Source organism: Bos indicus, chromosome 15 (assembly GCF_029378745.1).
Source record: "Bos indicus isolate NIAB-ARS_2022 breed Sahiwal x Tharparkar chromosome 15, NIAB-ARS_B.indTharparkar_mat_pri_1.0, whole genome shotgun sequence".
Taxonomy (NCBI): domain Eukaryota; kingdom Metazoa; phylum Chordata; class Mammalia; order Artiodactyla; family Bovidae; genus Bos; species Bos indicus.
The window spans coordinates 40395396-40410510 of record NC_091774.1 but is presented as its reverse complement, the minus strand read 5'-3'; the positions used below and the strand labels follow the sequence as shown (position 1 = coordinate 40410510).

The 15115-nt window shown below is 44.8% G+C and overlaps 1 protein-coding gene across 6 annotated transcripts in view; it reads left to right on the top strand.

Moving 5' to 3' along the window:
• Positions 1-1036: 1036 nt before the first annotated feature.
• TEAD1 (TEA domain transcription factor 1) overlaps positions 1037-15115 on the top strand; it is a 274193-nt gene continuing 260114 nt past the window's right edge. For 3 of the 6 annotated variants that reach the window (XM_070803656.1, XM_070803657.1, XM_070803658.1), the window contains exons 1-2: positions 1288-1412; positions 2012-2155. The gene's annotated coding sequence lies outside the window, so the exon portion shown is untranslated. Of the gene's footprint in view, positions 1413-2011; positions 2156-15115 lie in introns of all 6 variants that reach the window. The other 3 variants (XM_070803659.1, XM_070803660.1, XM_070803661.1) reach the window with 2 other exon arrangements.

Below are 15115 nucleotides of genomic sequence, written 5' to 3'. Positions count from 1 at the left end.
GCCACAGTAGCTCAGCTTTATCCAGGTGTTTTCTGATTTTATCCACGGCGTCTGCTATGTCACTTTAGCGTCAGTACTTCGAAAGGTAGGGTTAAAGTTATTCTATGTGTAAATGAAGTTTACCCCTCCCCCCACGCAAAAAAAAAAAAAATGACGTGAAACTGTCGGAGGTAGCCTTTAAAAATTTTGGGAGTTTTTACCTGACCCATTGCTTTCGAAAAGTACAACTCGCAGGGATGAGTGAACTCGATTTCTTGAGCGACTCGGAGGAAACCGTGTTAGCAGGGCAGGATTATTAGGAACTCCGCAGTTCTCTTTTCTTTGCTATGCTAAAGGTTTCCCTTCCGAACAGTAGGTCTGACTTCGACTTGAATGAGAGCCCTGAACTTTTGTAAAGTGGAAAAGAGGGGAAGTCATGGCAGGCTGGGAATCCGGCCCCGAGAAGGCGTCCACCGCGCTTGAGAACAACGACGTGAATTTTCAGAACAGAAACTTCTCTTGCCCGCACTTGCAGACTTCCGCGAGTTCAGGAGTGCTCCAGGCGGCCGCGCGAGCTTCCGCGCCCGGGAACAGGGAAACTGAGGCAGGGCCGGCGCGGCGCGCGCAGCTCCGGTCTCGGCGCCCGCCCGGAGGAGGGAACCCAGGATTCCAGAGCTCTCCGCGCGGCGCAGCCACCTCAGAGGCGCCCTCCCCGCCCTGGTCCGCCCCGCCCAGCTCGGGACAAAGCCCGGAGCCCGCGCCGGGAAGGGGCAGGGCGGCTCCCGCGCGCGCCCCGCTCCCCCGTGGGCGCGAGACTCCGCCCCGCCGCCCCTCGGGATGGAGCCCGCCCGCGCCCCAACGGCTAGGCTGCCCAGCCGGGCCCGCCCCGAATCCCCATGACGTCACCGGCGGCGGCAGGCCCCGCCCCGGCCCCGGGCGGCAGGCCGCATGACGTCACCGAGGCCCCACCCCTCCGGAGCGAGTTCGGTCCTGGCGTTCATTTCATTCCTGTCCTCATTCCGAACATTCTTAGCATCGCTCGCGCCGTGCCGCGCCGCCCGAGCCGAGCCGAGCCTCTGCAGCCGCCGCCGCGGCCCCGCCGCCCGCCGCGGGCGCCCATCAAGCACTTTGCAGACTCGCTTCCACCCTGCGGGCCAGTCCGCGCGGCGGGGCCCGGGCTCGGGGCGGCCGCGTCCGGGGACAGGCCATGCAGTGAATCCCCCCCACCCCGTCCACCTTTGCCCGGAGCCGCGGGCAGGAGCCCAGTTCGTCCAGCCGGCCCCGGGGCAGGAGCGGTGCTAGGCAGGGGTGGGGTGGCCCAGCCCGGGGATCGGGAATCGGGGAGGGAGCCGGGCTCCGAGCTGAAGGCGGGGGAAGCGGCGCCGAAGTTTGCCTCGGACTCGCCAGGCGCTGCGGCGGCTCCCTTCGCCGAGGTAAGTTGGCGCGCGGGGCTGATGCTGGGTGCGGGGGGCGCGCGGGGCGCCGGGGGCGGGGGCTGGCCCCGTCCGCTCTTTCTCTCCGGAGTCTGCTTTGTGTGCGGCGGACGGGCAGAGGAGCGGGCACGCGGAGGGCCGGGGCCGGGCCCCCGCGCCCGCCTCCCGGCGCTCCTTCAAGGTGAGCGGCCGGGCGCCGCCGCGGGAGTTGCCGGGACGCCAAGTTGGGCCGCGCGCAGCGGAGCCCGCGCGGCAACAGGCGGCCTTGCAGGCGCCGGGCCGGCCGCGCCGCGCCCCCCGCGCCCCCCTCTTGCGCCCGTCCGCCTGCCGGCGCGCACACGCACACACCCTCGGGCAGTTTCCACGTTTTTCTGGGAGAAGTCAGAAGTTCGGAGCGAGCGCGGGCGGGGAGAGCCGCCGGCGCCGCCAGGGAGCCCGAAGCCGGCCCGATCCCCCCCGCCGCGCCTCCCCTGCCGCCCCAGGCGCCGGGGTCCCCCGAGGCCGGCCCGGGGGCTGCGCCGACTTGTGCTGCTGGCGGGGGTTTCGCTCCTTCTTCTCAAAGATGAAAGGAGGCACGGTCGTCTTTGCCGCTTCTCCAGGACTGTTGCTGCCGCCGCCGCCGCTTCATTGCACATTCAAGTGGAAAATTTTCAGGAGTCAGCAGAAACATTGTGTCCAAAAAAGACTGAGTCGCAGTTACCACCAAATCCTGGAGGAGACTCTCCCTGGAAAACTTCCCTTCGGTAGGAAATACTGGGGGATTTGTTTGTTTATTGGAAGAGAAATGATCCCCAGAGGGGAGAAAATCAGTGCATTTCTTCTCTTTGTTCGTAGCAGCAACATTTGTTTTGTTCTAAAGTCCACAGGCCCGCTTTAAAGAAAGTTCAACTTCTATGAGTTTCCTTTTTTTTCTTTTAATGTTTGTAATTTTTTTTTTAAACCGGAGCAGCTTTTTAAATGAATTGAAGACAATGGAGGGCTTCACACCTCCCTTCTTTTTCTCCCACGAAAATAAAATCCAGATCCTAATTTTCTTGGCTTTTTAATTGTTTTAAAAGATTTATTTAAAATTGAATGCTGTCACTGTATAAAAATATTTATGAAACAATGAAATACCAGCCATTAGCATTTCTCAGGAGGCTTGTTAACTTCTCAGAAGCAAGTGGCTGCCTGTGATTTGCAGAAATGAAAATTGACTTCACTAAGCCCTGAAAAGTTAGAGACAGATGATGTTCCAGGAGCGGGTCATGTAAAAAGGCCGAGTTTTAATAACAGTGCCTTGGAGGAAGCCCAGGTCTTGGAACAGAAAGGTCTGTAAGACCTATCAGCTTTCAAAAGAGTTATATATATATATATATATGTGTGTGTATTTTAAAAATGTTACAGATAGTACAATGAGTAGAACACTTGTCTAGTTCTTCAGGACAACCAACCCACATGTTTCTTCCTCCCCACCCTTTCCCTTGATTGTTTCTGGAAGTTTAGGTGGTCTGATGGCTTGGGGTGTGCTGGGTGCCTGCAGGTGGTTACCTGAATAGACAGATCCCTTCAGGAAGATGTGATCCCACTGCAAATTCAGATCAGGGAGTGGGCTCTGTTCTCTGCACTTTGCAGTGAATCTTGATTGGTGTCTTATGCACGGGGGCTTCTCTACCAGGGTACTGTGAGGTGGTTGAGGAACAGACGTCAGGCTTTGCCCAGTGCTTCATCCTTTCACTGTTGGGCTTGTGCCCTTCTGTAAATAGCAGAAACTATGAGCACCAAGCTCATCTGAATGCTTGTAAGGGCCAGACTTAGATCCAACTTTGGTAAGAATCTTTCCTTTTTAGAAGGAAATAGTAGAACTAATTACAAAGTCGCTCTGAAAAGACAAATGTATTAGTTGAACCTTTGTCAACAGTGAGGTTTTGAATTGTTGATTGTTTTTTAGGGAAAAGGCTGATTTTTTTCTAATTTCACTATTTCCATAAATGGTCACAGATATTTTTGTTTAGTGTTTCTTTGTATGTGCAACTCTGTGTTGGACTTTCAGGTTTCAGGTTTTGGACCAAGTTTATAATTCTTTTGTTGTTGGTGTAAAATAATGAGCTGATAAGCTGTATCCATTACTGGTTCTTGCCGATGGTATAAAAGTGCCAATGTAGACCATTTTATTTTTACTTTAATGATTAAGTACTATTTAGTTCACAGTTTTAGGAGAATATCAGACTACCTTTCCTTTCTTTCTCCCTCTTTCTCTTTACAAGTTTGAAATAAAACCAGTGTGACACTTAAGAGTAAAAAACGATTAAAGAAAAGAATTTTTGTGTCGATTCCTCCTCTTTGTGATCTTTTATGAAGTAACAAATAGGACTCCATTCAGGGAACATGCCTGAGAGAGATTATTGGAGATTTTTTTTTTTTTTTTTTTTTTGCTTCTTTTCCCAAAACATAAACCAGGACTCACCATGGCATATACTTAATGAAATTTAATTTAAAGAAAGAGGACATGATATCTTAATTTGAGTCAGACTGAACTGAATATCTCATGGAGAGGTGCTTCCTTGCTTTATGTTACAGTGTGTACCTAGACCCCAGCAGCGTACTAATACTTAAGAGCTGCTGGTGGTGGGCTTGAGGGGGCAGCCTGGGGAAAGTCAGCTTCCTCCTTTCTTCTCCTCTGCCCCTCCCCCTCTTTTGCTTTATATAGAAAGAATACGTTCACATACACACTTTGGGCACTGGTACCCTCAGGTTTTTTTTTTTTTTTTTTTTTTTTAAGAAAAAGGACAAGCAAGTCATAGGGAAAAAAATGTTCGGGTATTTTGCTGCTTTAGTTTCAGTCATTAACAAACAATTCTGAATTTGCTGGTTTTGACAATACAGGACAGCAAGTTTAAGAGGGCATTTCTTAATGGGAAAATTTGGCGGAATATACATACTTATGGGGATCTAGATCATATTTGTTGTCACATTTTCAGTGGGAAAATGTGTGATGGGGACAGTTAGAAAATGTAGATCCCAGATGGTAGATAGGCCTTTGAAGGAATGATCTGTGCCATTAACAATATTTTAAGTTTCTTGCTTCTGAAATGGATTGATCTGTTGTACATGGTGGTGGGACAGGAGTTTGTGCGTCTTTGGGATTACTCTTCTCTCTAATCTCTTGTGTTATCATGTATTAATCATGAGCATAATTAAACTGCCTGCAATGATAATTGTGGTGTCTTATCATTGAAAAGGTTGATGCAAATAACTGCCTGTATGATCACATGTATGGAAAATGATTGTGCTCACATACAAACTGTGTAGATAACACTTTTAAGCATGTATTTTAGGCATTTTATCTTGTTTTCAATAAAGAGATTGCGAAAGGAGAGGAAAAATACTGCGGAGTGAAAGCTGTGCTTAGAGGTTGGATCTGTTCAGTGATAAAAACTTTTGGGTTTTTTTTTCCCCAAAGACTGAAGAATACTGGCCAGAGGGAGTGTCCAGCTTTCTTTGTAAAACCGCAACGAAATCAGAGCCCACCTTTCTGTTGATAAATGCGGGCATTACAGCTTCCTCTTTCGAGTTCAGTGACTGGAACTGCAAAGTGCGAATGTCCTACTTCTGAACTCGGCAAGCAAAGTGTATTGTAAGCTTACTGCCCTTTGACAGACTCCGGCTGTGCTGCTGGGCTATTGGGGGACTGACCGGTGACTGGCGTAATCTCTTACAGCTGCGTGGCGCTTTTTCTTATTTTATCTGTAGAAGCCACAGATTACCCTGTGGTGTTTAAATTAGATCGCAAATCATGTTTGAACAGTATCTATGATGTATTTTAGTTTCTTGTTCACAAAGGTGATAAAATCAAGTAATTCAGATCCATAGTAAGCACCTTAATGTTTCAGAGTTGGCCTTTTTGACAGATACCAATGCCAATTTTGACCCCCTTGTATTGCAATTATTGAATACTTCTGAAATCAAGGATGTTTGGGGGCTTCCCTATTCTGGGATAGTTTGTGGAATGCTAGAATGTTTGGATCTGAATATCTGGAGTATTTTTGTGTAGGTTTTTACATAGCTTTGTTTCAAAGCTGTGGACAGTTGAGAGTTTTCAGTCTGTAAGATTGTCATCATAAGCTTCCTCGACACACTCCCAAGTTTGAACTCTGTGGAAATCCAACCGTTTCTTAAGATACATTAGGGCTTTGTAGTGGTGCAGCATAAGAGAATTTTGAAATGTGTATTTTTATTTTAGTCAAAGCAAATGGGATGCCCTGAAGAGTGGGCTTTCAGGACAGTGTTTCTTACTGGGTGGGTCGCTTTCAGCTCTTAAGTTCTCCTTTTGTCCACTGGCTTTTTGCATGGTTGGGAGGATTCACAGAAAATACTTTCCATAGTCTGGGAGTCCTGCCTGGCTAACTGTGAAACCACTAGTCTCTCTTCTGATTGGATAAGGGGTGGGGGGAGTTCCTAAGAGGCCGTCTTTTCTAGTTTTATGGCAGGCGCAGAGAGGAAGGCTCTGTCCTGGTGGTATTACTGGCCCCCACCCCCCAAGTATTTACCATCCTGATGCAATGCTTCCTGCCCTTTTCACATAAGTTTTTAAGGCTCTGTCATTGGATTTCACTAGTAGTTTTAGTTTGAGGAGCTGGGCCCAGAATTGGAAAAGGGGATTAAAAGAAAAAGTCAGTATTGATGAACAAGTTAAGCACCACCGTTGTTTCCGTTGGGAAATTCTGGTTGCTTTGGAGCATCTGACAGGTTTAGATGTGTATGTAAAGTGACTGAAACACTGTTGCTGGGGCAGATACAACAATGGCGGGTGCTGTTGTTTTTACTGATATATAAACTGAAAAACTGCTGCTAATGGTGGGAAATGTTAATTATGTGAGAACATATTGAACTTATATTCTCTGGCATGAACTTTTAAAAAAAATGCATGAACTGTGCTGCTTTTTTATAGGCACAGCTTTCTAATTATCATAATTCAGTTCAGCTCTGCTCTTGGATGGAGTTCAAGTGCAATCTCAATTTAACTTGAAAGGAGATTTTTTTTTAAACTGAGAACGTTTAAGAAATTTTGAAAAGTTCATCCAAGAATGTTGTCTGCTTAGGTGTGGTTAATTGGGGGGATGAAATGAGTGGCTTTGTATAATAGTTAATTAGATCTGAATATTAGGAAAGAGACCTTTTTTTTGGCTTTGTACTGTATCCAAACCTGCATCTTGGGTATTTTTGCATAACCAGATGCTATATGCTGTTGAGTTTTCTTTGGAAACCAATGTCTTTTTCTGATAGAAAATTAACTAAGTAGATATTTTATTACATCAATGATATAATCTCTGGAAAGACAAACTTTCTTTTGAGAGAATAGAAAGAAAGAAAGGCAGAAATCTTATAAATTCGTTTGACAAAAATCACTGTTAACCTTTTATACCAACCAAGCCTTTAGAAGGTCCTTATGTGGTCATACTTGATGGCATTTTGTGAAAGGGGTCATCTTTGACAGTATTCATTCCAGTGTCCAATGTCCTTTATATTTTCCATGACCTTAGTGTCTTTTCAAAAAAAAAAAGCTAATGAAGCCCAGGTGCCAAATCCTCTCTGGAATCAATTTTAATTGGAAGTAAGAACAACTTCAGCTGGACCTTCCGACTTGCATCCAGTCTGATTTCTGCTGCTGAAATGCAAAGGGAGCCCACGGAAACCAAATGACTTCATTTGCTCTGGCACTTAAGAGCCGGATTCACTTCCCTGGTGGTGAAATAAAAGGAGCCAAGTGTTTTAAATAGCCACTCCCTGAGGCCTGCCCGCCTGAGTGTTTGGAGAAAAGCGCATTGTCTGCTTGCAGCTCTAGCTAGGAGCTGGCCTGGCTCGCCCTCCCCCATCAGGCAGCTCCGTTTCTGAAGTTGACATCTGGTTTTCTCTCTGTTCACCTGATATATACCCACACACGCGCACACATGCAGTGTGCACACATGTGTCCTGCAGGTAACTCGGATCTCTGACATTGAATGTGTGTGTGTGTGTGTTTCAAGTCACTCCTGGGATAGGGAGAGGCACATAGCTAATAGCGCAAAATAAAATGTAAACACAGTAGCCGCCCCACATGCCGCTGCTGCTGGGTTTCTGTCCGACGGTGCTTTCTGGGTAGGCGTGCCTATTGTTATGGCAGCAACAGGCGGCAGAAGTTGGGGCACCATATGGCGGATGTGGGCCTCAGATAAGCTGTCTGGTAATTTAGCTCATCAATAGCATTTTGATATGCTTCATTTTCAGATCACCCATCACCATGGCTGGGGGTGTCTTGGGGGCTAACTGATTCCAAAACCATTGAAACGTCTGTGAGCTGATGCTTCCTTTGGTGGAATCTCTTTCAGCCCTTTCTCCTTCACTGCCTTTTCATTTCAAAGCTTTTTGGAGACAATAGTGGTTAGAGTTAGAAAGGGCTCCATCATCTGAGGGAACCCTCAACCCTGTCTTGAAATCTGGAATACTTAGAAGACCTCATCAGGTATTTTCATTGAAAGGAAAAACAGAAAACAAGCTATATAATAGCATTTCATACTGGCAGAGTCAAGAAATTCCTGTAATTCAAAATTTGCTTTGGTTGTAAATAGTTGGGAGGATAAGACCAGCATGGTGCTTATTTTGACAAAATGTTTCTAGTTTTTTTGTTCATTAAAAATACCTCCTTAATTTTCTTCCATCTTTGCATTTTACCTTATCATTGAGTGCATGGGAAGGAAATCTAAAACAGAGGAGATATATGTATATGTATAGCTGAGTCACTTTGCTGTACAGTAGAATCTATCACAACATTGTAAAGCAACTATATGCCAATAAAAAAAATCAAGTGTGAAAGTGATTTCAGAGGAAGAGTTATCTGTGATTTGGAGGCAAAAAGCAGCTTTCTTTATGACTAGGAATTCTTAAAGAGGGAGATGCTTCTAGAACATCTCTACTCAGATGTCCATTGAATCTGAGCCAAAAGTTGAATCTCTGCGGCTGGTGAATCCAGAGGGACTCCTGCCTTGAGTTGCTGGGGCCATTTCAAGAATTCTGCACACAGTAGGTATATTAGTGGAAATTACATGATGTGCATGACTATGTGTTTATCAACCGCATGAATCTCATTCAGTAAATATTTGTGTCCCTAATGTGTGCCAGGTACTGGGGGGGCCAGGGTAAGACTGTGTGTCTCTTTCCCTACCCAGCCTTCCTCAACACTCTCATTCTCCCTTCCAGGCCTCTCACCTTTTGACTTTGGGATTTCTAGTTCTCGGAACACAGATCTGTTTACCTGGCTAATTCAGGATGGTTCTGACTCAAACCCAGGGCAGCCTCTTTCCATTCTTGTCCCCGGGAGCCTCTGCCTCACCAGTGGTTCCCACCTGAACACGTGCATCACAGCCTCTGTGGAGCTTTCCACAGACTGGGTTATCAGCCCTGGGGCCTTAGGAGGGTGGGAGAGGTGCAGTGTTTTTATATTTCTAAGAGACCTCAGATACTGAGAATTATTGGAAATTATCTGATTGAGAATTAGGTATTCTAGGTATTCTAATTTTTACTTTCAGATGGAATCAGGCTAAATTTGCCCATGCCTCCTAACTCTAAATGGGCTTTTTCCTGTATTTGTGAGGTGATGTACCTAAGAGTGTATACTAAGTCTTCATGGAATTCACTAAGATCTTGTTAGTTTTAAAGATATGACTGCACAGAAATGTGCAAGAGAGATGATGAGCAGAACTACTTTTTTTGTGCTCAGTATGCATCTGTTACCCTCTGGTAAGGTAGCAGTTGTTTCCAGATGTGATTATAGAGGTGAGCGTCAGGCTCCTTGGCAAGGGGTTTAAGGACTAATTCTTGCCTGACTGTTTGCAGAGGTAGTTTTCATGTTTGAGTAGTGGGGATGTTCATGGAGGGTCTCACATGGTCCCCCTTGATACTGCAGAATAAGGGCATAGGAAGGCTGATCGTGACAGCATCCCAGAGATGAACATGGCTTAGGCACTTAGAAATCTAACATTCTTAGGCACTTAGAAATCCAGATGGTCCCAGCTTTGCCTAGAACTGTTACATTGAAACCTTTGTAGGTACTACCATTTGCCTGGGATCTGGTGATCCAGCCAAGGGTGGTCAATGAATGACCATCAGTAAAACACCCCTGCAGAGCTTCCAATTTAGCAACGAAAACAGGCATGTGAAGAGATTAAAGAGATCACAGTCCACTGGGGAAGCTGTGTATTTCGTATTTCAAGAGTCCCAAGGTGCAATTTTTTCCCCCTTACTTGAATGTTTCCAAAATTGGGATGCATCCTACAATCACGGCTGGCCAAGTGGTGGTCATGACCCTGACGTGGTTGCATACACTCATCACAGCCTGCAGAACAAGTGCAGTGGAGAGGAAGAAAATTCCAAAGTCAGTAGCCAAGCAGTCCTAAGAATGCTCTTGATGTCGCCAGTTCTCTTGTTGGCACAGAGGGCAGCAGTGTGTGGAAAGGCATGGGTGTTGATCTCTCTGAGAAGTTTAGTATTATCTAACCCACTGTAGTTTGCCTATAGTTTTCTTTTTATGCCTTCATAAGACTGACATATGATAACATTTCAATATGTATAAAATACAATTTTTAAGTCAGAAGGCGGTGCTCTGGCAAGGTGTTTCACAACAATATTTCTTAGAAATAAAATCATACTGCCTTTAACAGTCACTGGTGTCTTGAGTTGATGAAATTTTCATGAAATGTGTTTGCATCTCTATCCAAAAGGATGTGGGAGATTATATATTATTGATGGGTTGGTTTGAGGGAGTAGATTGGGATGGGGAGATGCGTTCATTTTTACACATTTGTAGTTTTTAGGAACATGTGTTTATGTAATATCAAAGGGAAAAAATATCCAATGGGGAAACTTGATTGTAATCAAGTTTTAGATCTATACCAGCTCATGACTGGCAATGAACCTTCTGTATTACTGTTTGAGGGTTATGTTCATTACTCATGATATAGCCAGAGAGCTGTGTATGCTCAGTGGTGGGGAATGAGGAAAGCTTTGCAGAGGAAGTGATGTTGGAACTAGGCCTTGAAGGGAAGGTTTTTTAAAATTAAAAAACAAATTTTTTTTTTTTTTGCCAGATACCATTTTGGGATTAGAGTGGGACCCAGTTGTTAAATAAACACCCTCCCCAACCCTGCCCCTGCCGCAAATAGCCTCCAGAGTGATGAACTCGACTCTCAAATAGTAATACAGACAGTTCATTGCCAGTTGTGAGCTGGTATAGGATCTAAAACTTCATTATGTTCAGTTAATGAAAGAAGCAAAAGGGAGGGAGGGGACTAGTTGTGGGGAGCTGGAAGCTTCCTGATTCTGGTTTCGAAAAAGGCAAGATAATAACGTACCTGTGTTTAAAAACACAGGTTTGGAGTTGGACACACCTCAGTTGGAGTCTTGGCTCAGCCGCACTTGTCCTATGTCCTTGGACAAATTGCTTCCTGTCTGAGCCTCGGTGTTGCCATCGGTAAATTTTAATAGAATGCCTCCTGTGTGCCTGACACTTAATAAATGCTCAGTAAACAGCAACTTCACATGCTATCTTGTATACCAGGTCTTCCTGGATTTCCTGCCAGGTCAGCCTGGGCACTGACTCTTGAAGAACACCCGAGGCTGAAGCAGTTGCTACGAAGAGCCAGACTTACGGTCTCAGGCGAATGATTGAGATCCAGGAGAGGCTGAGGCATCCCATCAAGTCTGAGACTATTAATCTCTTTGAACCACACTTCCTCTATTCATAAAAGTAGAGGAAATCCATCAGTAAATACGTAATATTTGAGGCTATTCCTTGCCAAGTGGTAGCGCGAACTTCTAAAGGTGGGTGGCAGGGTACACCTTCATCCACTCAAAAGGAAATGTCTTCCTTAGATTCTGGCATGGGGGCCACTCTCCTGACTTTGGGACTGGGTTCTAAAAGTTTTTCCCCTAGGTGGTTGTATGGAACTTGTCTTTTGGTAGAGTAGCTATTTTCAGGGCCCTGGACCTGCTGGTGGAGCCTTTGAGGAATCCCTGCTAGAGTTCTGAAGGCTTCAGCTCTAAGTGTGAGATGAGAGAACAAGAGGCAGACAGGTGCCTCCCCAACCTTTGCTGCCCTCTTTGCCCTCAGTTCTCATCTGGAAAGTGGGCTGCTGTTAACTATTTTGAAGGGCTGTGATGGGTGTACATAAGACTTATCTCAGTAGGCTGGAGCTACATGTGTTTTTGTTGTTCAGTCACTAAATTATGTTCGACTCTTTGCAACCCCATGGACTGTAGCATACCAGGCTTCCCTGTCCTTCACTATCTCCTGGAGCTTGCTCAAACTCATGTCCATTGAGTCGGTGATGCCATCGAACCATCTCATCTTCTGTTGCCCCCTTCTCCTCCTGCCCTCAGTCTTTTCCAGCATCAGGGTCTTTCCCAGTGAGTAAGCTCTTCACATCAAGTGGCCAAAGTATTGGAGCTTCAACTTCAGCATCAGTCCTTCTAATGAGTATTCAGGGTTGATTTCCATTAGGAAAGCAGAAACAGGTATGACTGCTATCAAATTATCTTGTTCCTGAAAGTATGCAAGGCTCTGGAGTTAAATCTTTGCCCCTCTCATCAGATTCCTCTGTTTAGGCCTTAAATGTAATTCAAATAATAATTCATACTCGTGTGTGAATGGCAGACTGACCCTTTGCCAGTTGCATATTTAAGAGAATGTTTATTAATCCAAGATGACTGTCTACTTGAGTTAGTACCTAGGTACTTCCTGGTACATTAGCTGAATCTTTTCTGAAAACTGGTGGATTTGAAAACTGAAAACCTGTGTTTTCAAAGCCAGAGGCCCTAAGCTGGTCTTGTTGCACTTGATAGCCAACTACACTTCAGGGCGTGTCTCTGTCCCCGTGTTTTCAGATCGGGGCCACTCCCAGTGACAGGTCTGAGCTGTTAAGACTGCCTTGTGTGAACCTGGGCTGAAGACCATGTGCAGTTTTGTCTTCTGCTGTAGTCAACCAGGGTACATAGAACTGTGTGTTAATCTGGTTTCCTAGTTTAAATTAAAAATTAACAATTGTTAGGAGAGATAAGATAAATTGGCAATAAAGGCTTTTAGAGGCAGGGGAGAAAGATTTAAAAACAATGGTTTACAACCTGTGAATCTATTAAAAGTCACTGAATTAAACTTTTAAAAGGATGTGTGTGGAATTTAGAAAGATGGTAACGATAACCCTGTATGCGAGACAGCAAAAGAGACACAGATGTATAGAACAGTCTTTTGGACTCTGGGAGAGGGCGACAGTAGGATGATTTGGGAGAATGGCATTGAAACATGTATAATATATGTGAAACGAATCGCCAGTCCAGGTTCGACGCATGATACAGGATGCTCAGGGCTGGTGCACTGGGATGACCCAGAGGAATGGTATGAGGAGGGAGGTGGGAGGGGGGTTCAGGATGGGGAACATGTGTACACCCGTGGCGGATGCATGTTGATGTATGGCAAAACCAATACAATATTGTAAAGTAATTAGCCTCCAATTAAAATAAATAAATTTATATTAAAAAAAGAAAAAAAAGGATGTGTGAATTATATCTCATAGAAGAAGGTAAAGCACAGTGCTCCCAGAATTCCTTATGTGGTGAGTCCATTTGTTTAACTGGTCAATTAATTAAGATTGATATTCAGAGCGATGACTTAATAAGAGTTTATATCTCTTTTACTTTACTGGTGTTAGTGTGGAGCCTAAAGGTATCAGTTAGAACTATCTACAGTGGAAAATTTTTTTACTTACGAAAGTATAACTTCAGTGTTGAGGGATGACTCGCTTCTTAATGATAAATGTTGACCATGTTAACCACCCGTATGGCTTACAGTTTAAACATCTGTGAACTAAATGCTAGAGGATAAGTAAACTAGGAGATCACAAGGGAAAGAGACCTGGAAGGCATGTGAGGCCACAAGTCAAGTCGTGAATCTGATTTGTAAGTTGATTTAAGATAGGGATATAGATTAATTTATACTTCAAGTTTCAGGCTGTGCTTTGCCCTTTTTTTTTTTTTTATAATTTTACCTTGGGCTTTTTTGTTGCTGTGTCCTCTGACCAGATGCACAGTGTCATAATAACTGTCTGTGGTGGTTTTATTCATTTATATTACCAAAGGATTGTTCTCTACTGCTCTTCGTGGCTGTGTAACTTCTTGCCTGGCATGGTCCTGGTTTGTTCTGCTTGTCATGGCACAATCTTTAATAGTACCCTCGTTTACTCAAGATGTTCCAGTTTGGAGGATAAACCATATGATCATCCTACTAACAGGAGCTGATGAGGAAGCTGGCTAACTCCCTTCAATTAAGCAGAATAGAGAGAAAAATCTCAAGCAGGAGACTTCTGTGGTACCCTGTATTGAGCTCATAACAGTGTTATTTTTGGAGTGTTCCAGGCTGTTTCTGAGCTTCAACAGAGGGGAATTTCAGAGAACAACTTTGGTTATAAACCTGTGCTAGTTTCAACAAATTGTTTCAAACCCTCTGCTATTCTGTGGATCAATTCATAACGAATTTAAAAAAGCGTCTCATCATTCATAAGAATGATTCAGCTCTGTTTCATTTCCTTTTGGAATTGCAAAGTTCAGAAGTTTTTCCCAGTGGAATTCTGACAGGTTTGTACTGTGTGAAATTTGGGGATTTCAGATTACAGATTTTAGAAACTAGTCTTGGAGCTCTTGACACTCTTAGGTTTCAGACCTGCTCATCTTTGTTCCTTGGGAGACTGTGTAATGACATCCTGTGATGTGCCTAAACACACTGGAGCGGGTATCCACAGGGAACTGGTTCCAGGACCTTTGCAGGTACCAAAACCCTGTGGGAAATGGCAGGTTTTTTGCATCTAGCCTACACACATCTTCCAGTATACTTTAAATCATCTCTTTAGATTGCTAGAGACTTCCCAGGTGGCACAGTGCTAAAGAGACTACCTGCTAATGCAGGAGACACAGGAGGCTTGGGTTTGATCCCTGGGTTGGGAAGATCCCCTGGAGTAGGAAATGGCAACCACCTCCAGTATTCTTGCCTGAGAAATTCCATGGACAAAGAAGCCTGGTGTGCCACCGTCCACGAGGTCTCAAAAGAGTCGGACACTACTGAGCGCACACACAGCCCAGCACAATACCTGATACAGTGTAAATACTACGTAAGCAGTTGTCAGTAGGGTGTAAATATTATACTGAATGTAAATAGTTACCACCTTGTGGCAAATTCAAGTGTGTTTTTGGTAAACTTTCTGGATTTTTTTTCAAATTTTTTCGATTTGGGGTTAGTTGAATCTTCGGATTTGGAACCTGTGGATACAGAGAGAAGACAGAGTGGAATCTTAAAAATTTAAGAAATTTTAGAACTTTGCCCAAAACCAAAAATAATTGTAAGGACACTGCTCAATTCCAGATGGTTCTTTTGACAACACTATTCAGTTATTTTATCATGTGCTTTAGGCAGTAACTTGGCCAGGTGTTGAGTTTGAAAGAATGGCTTCTGGCCTTCACCGTTGAGAACTGGGAGAACTGTTTCTTCGTTGGAGCAGTTCACTGGGAGAAGGCATTTGAGAGTCCCTCCAGGGCTAGGATCTTGGTCCCTTCACTTCCAGCTGTAAGGGTTAGATAGCCCCTCACTTGGCTCTTCCTGTGACCTTGGGGAAGTCGCTTGAAAACTCTTTGCTTTCCCTTTCTGG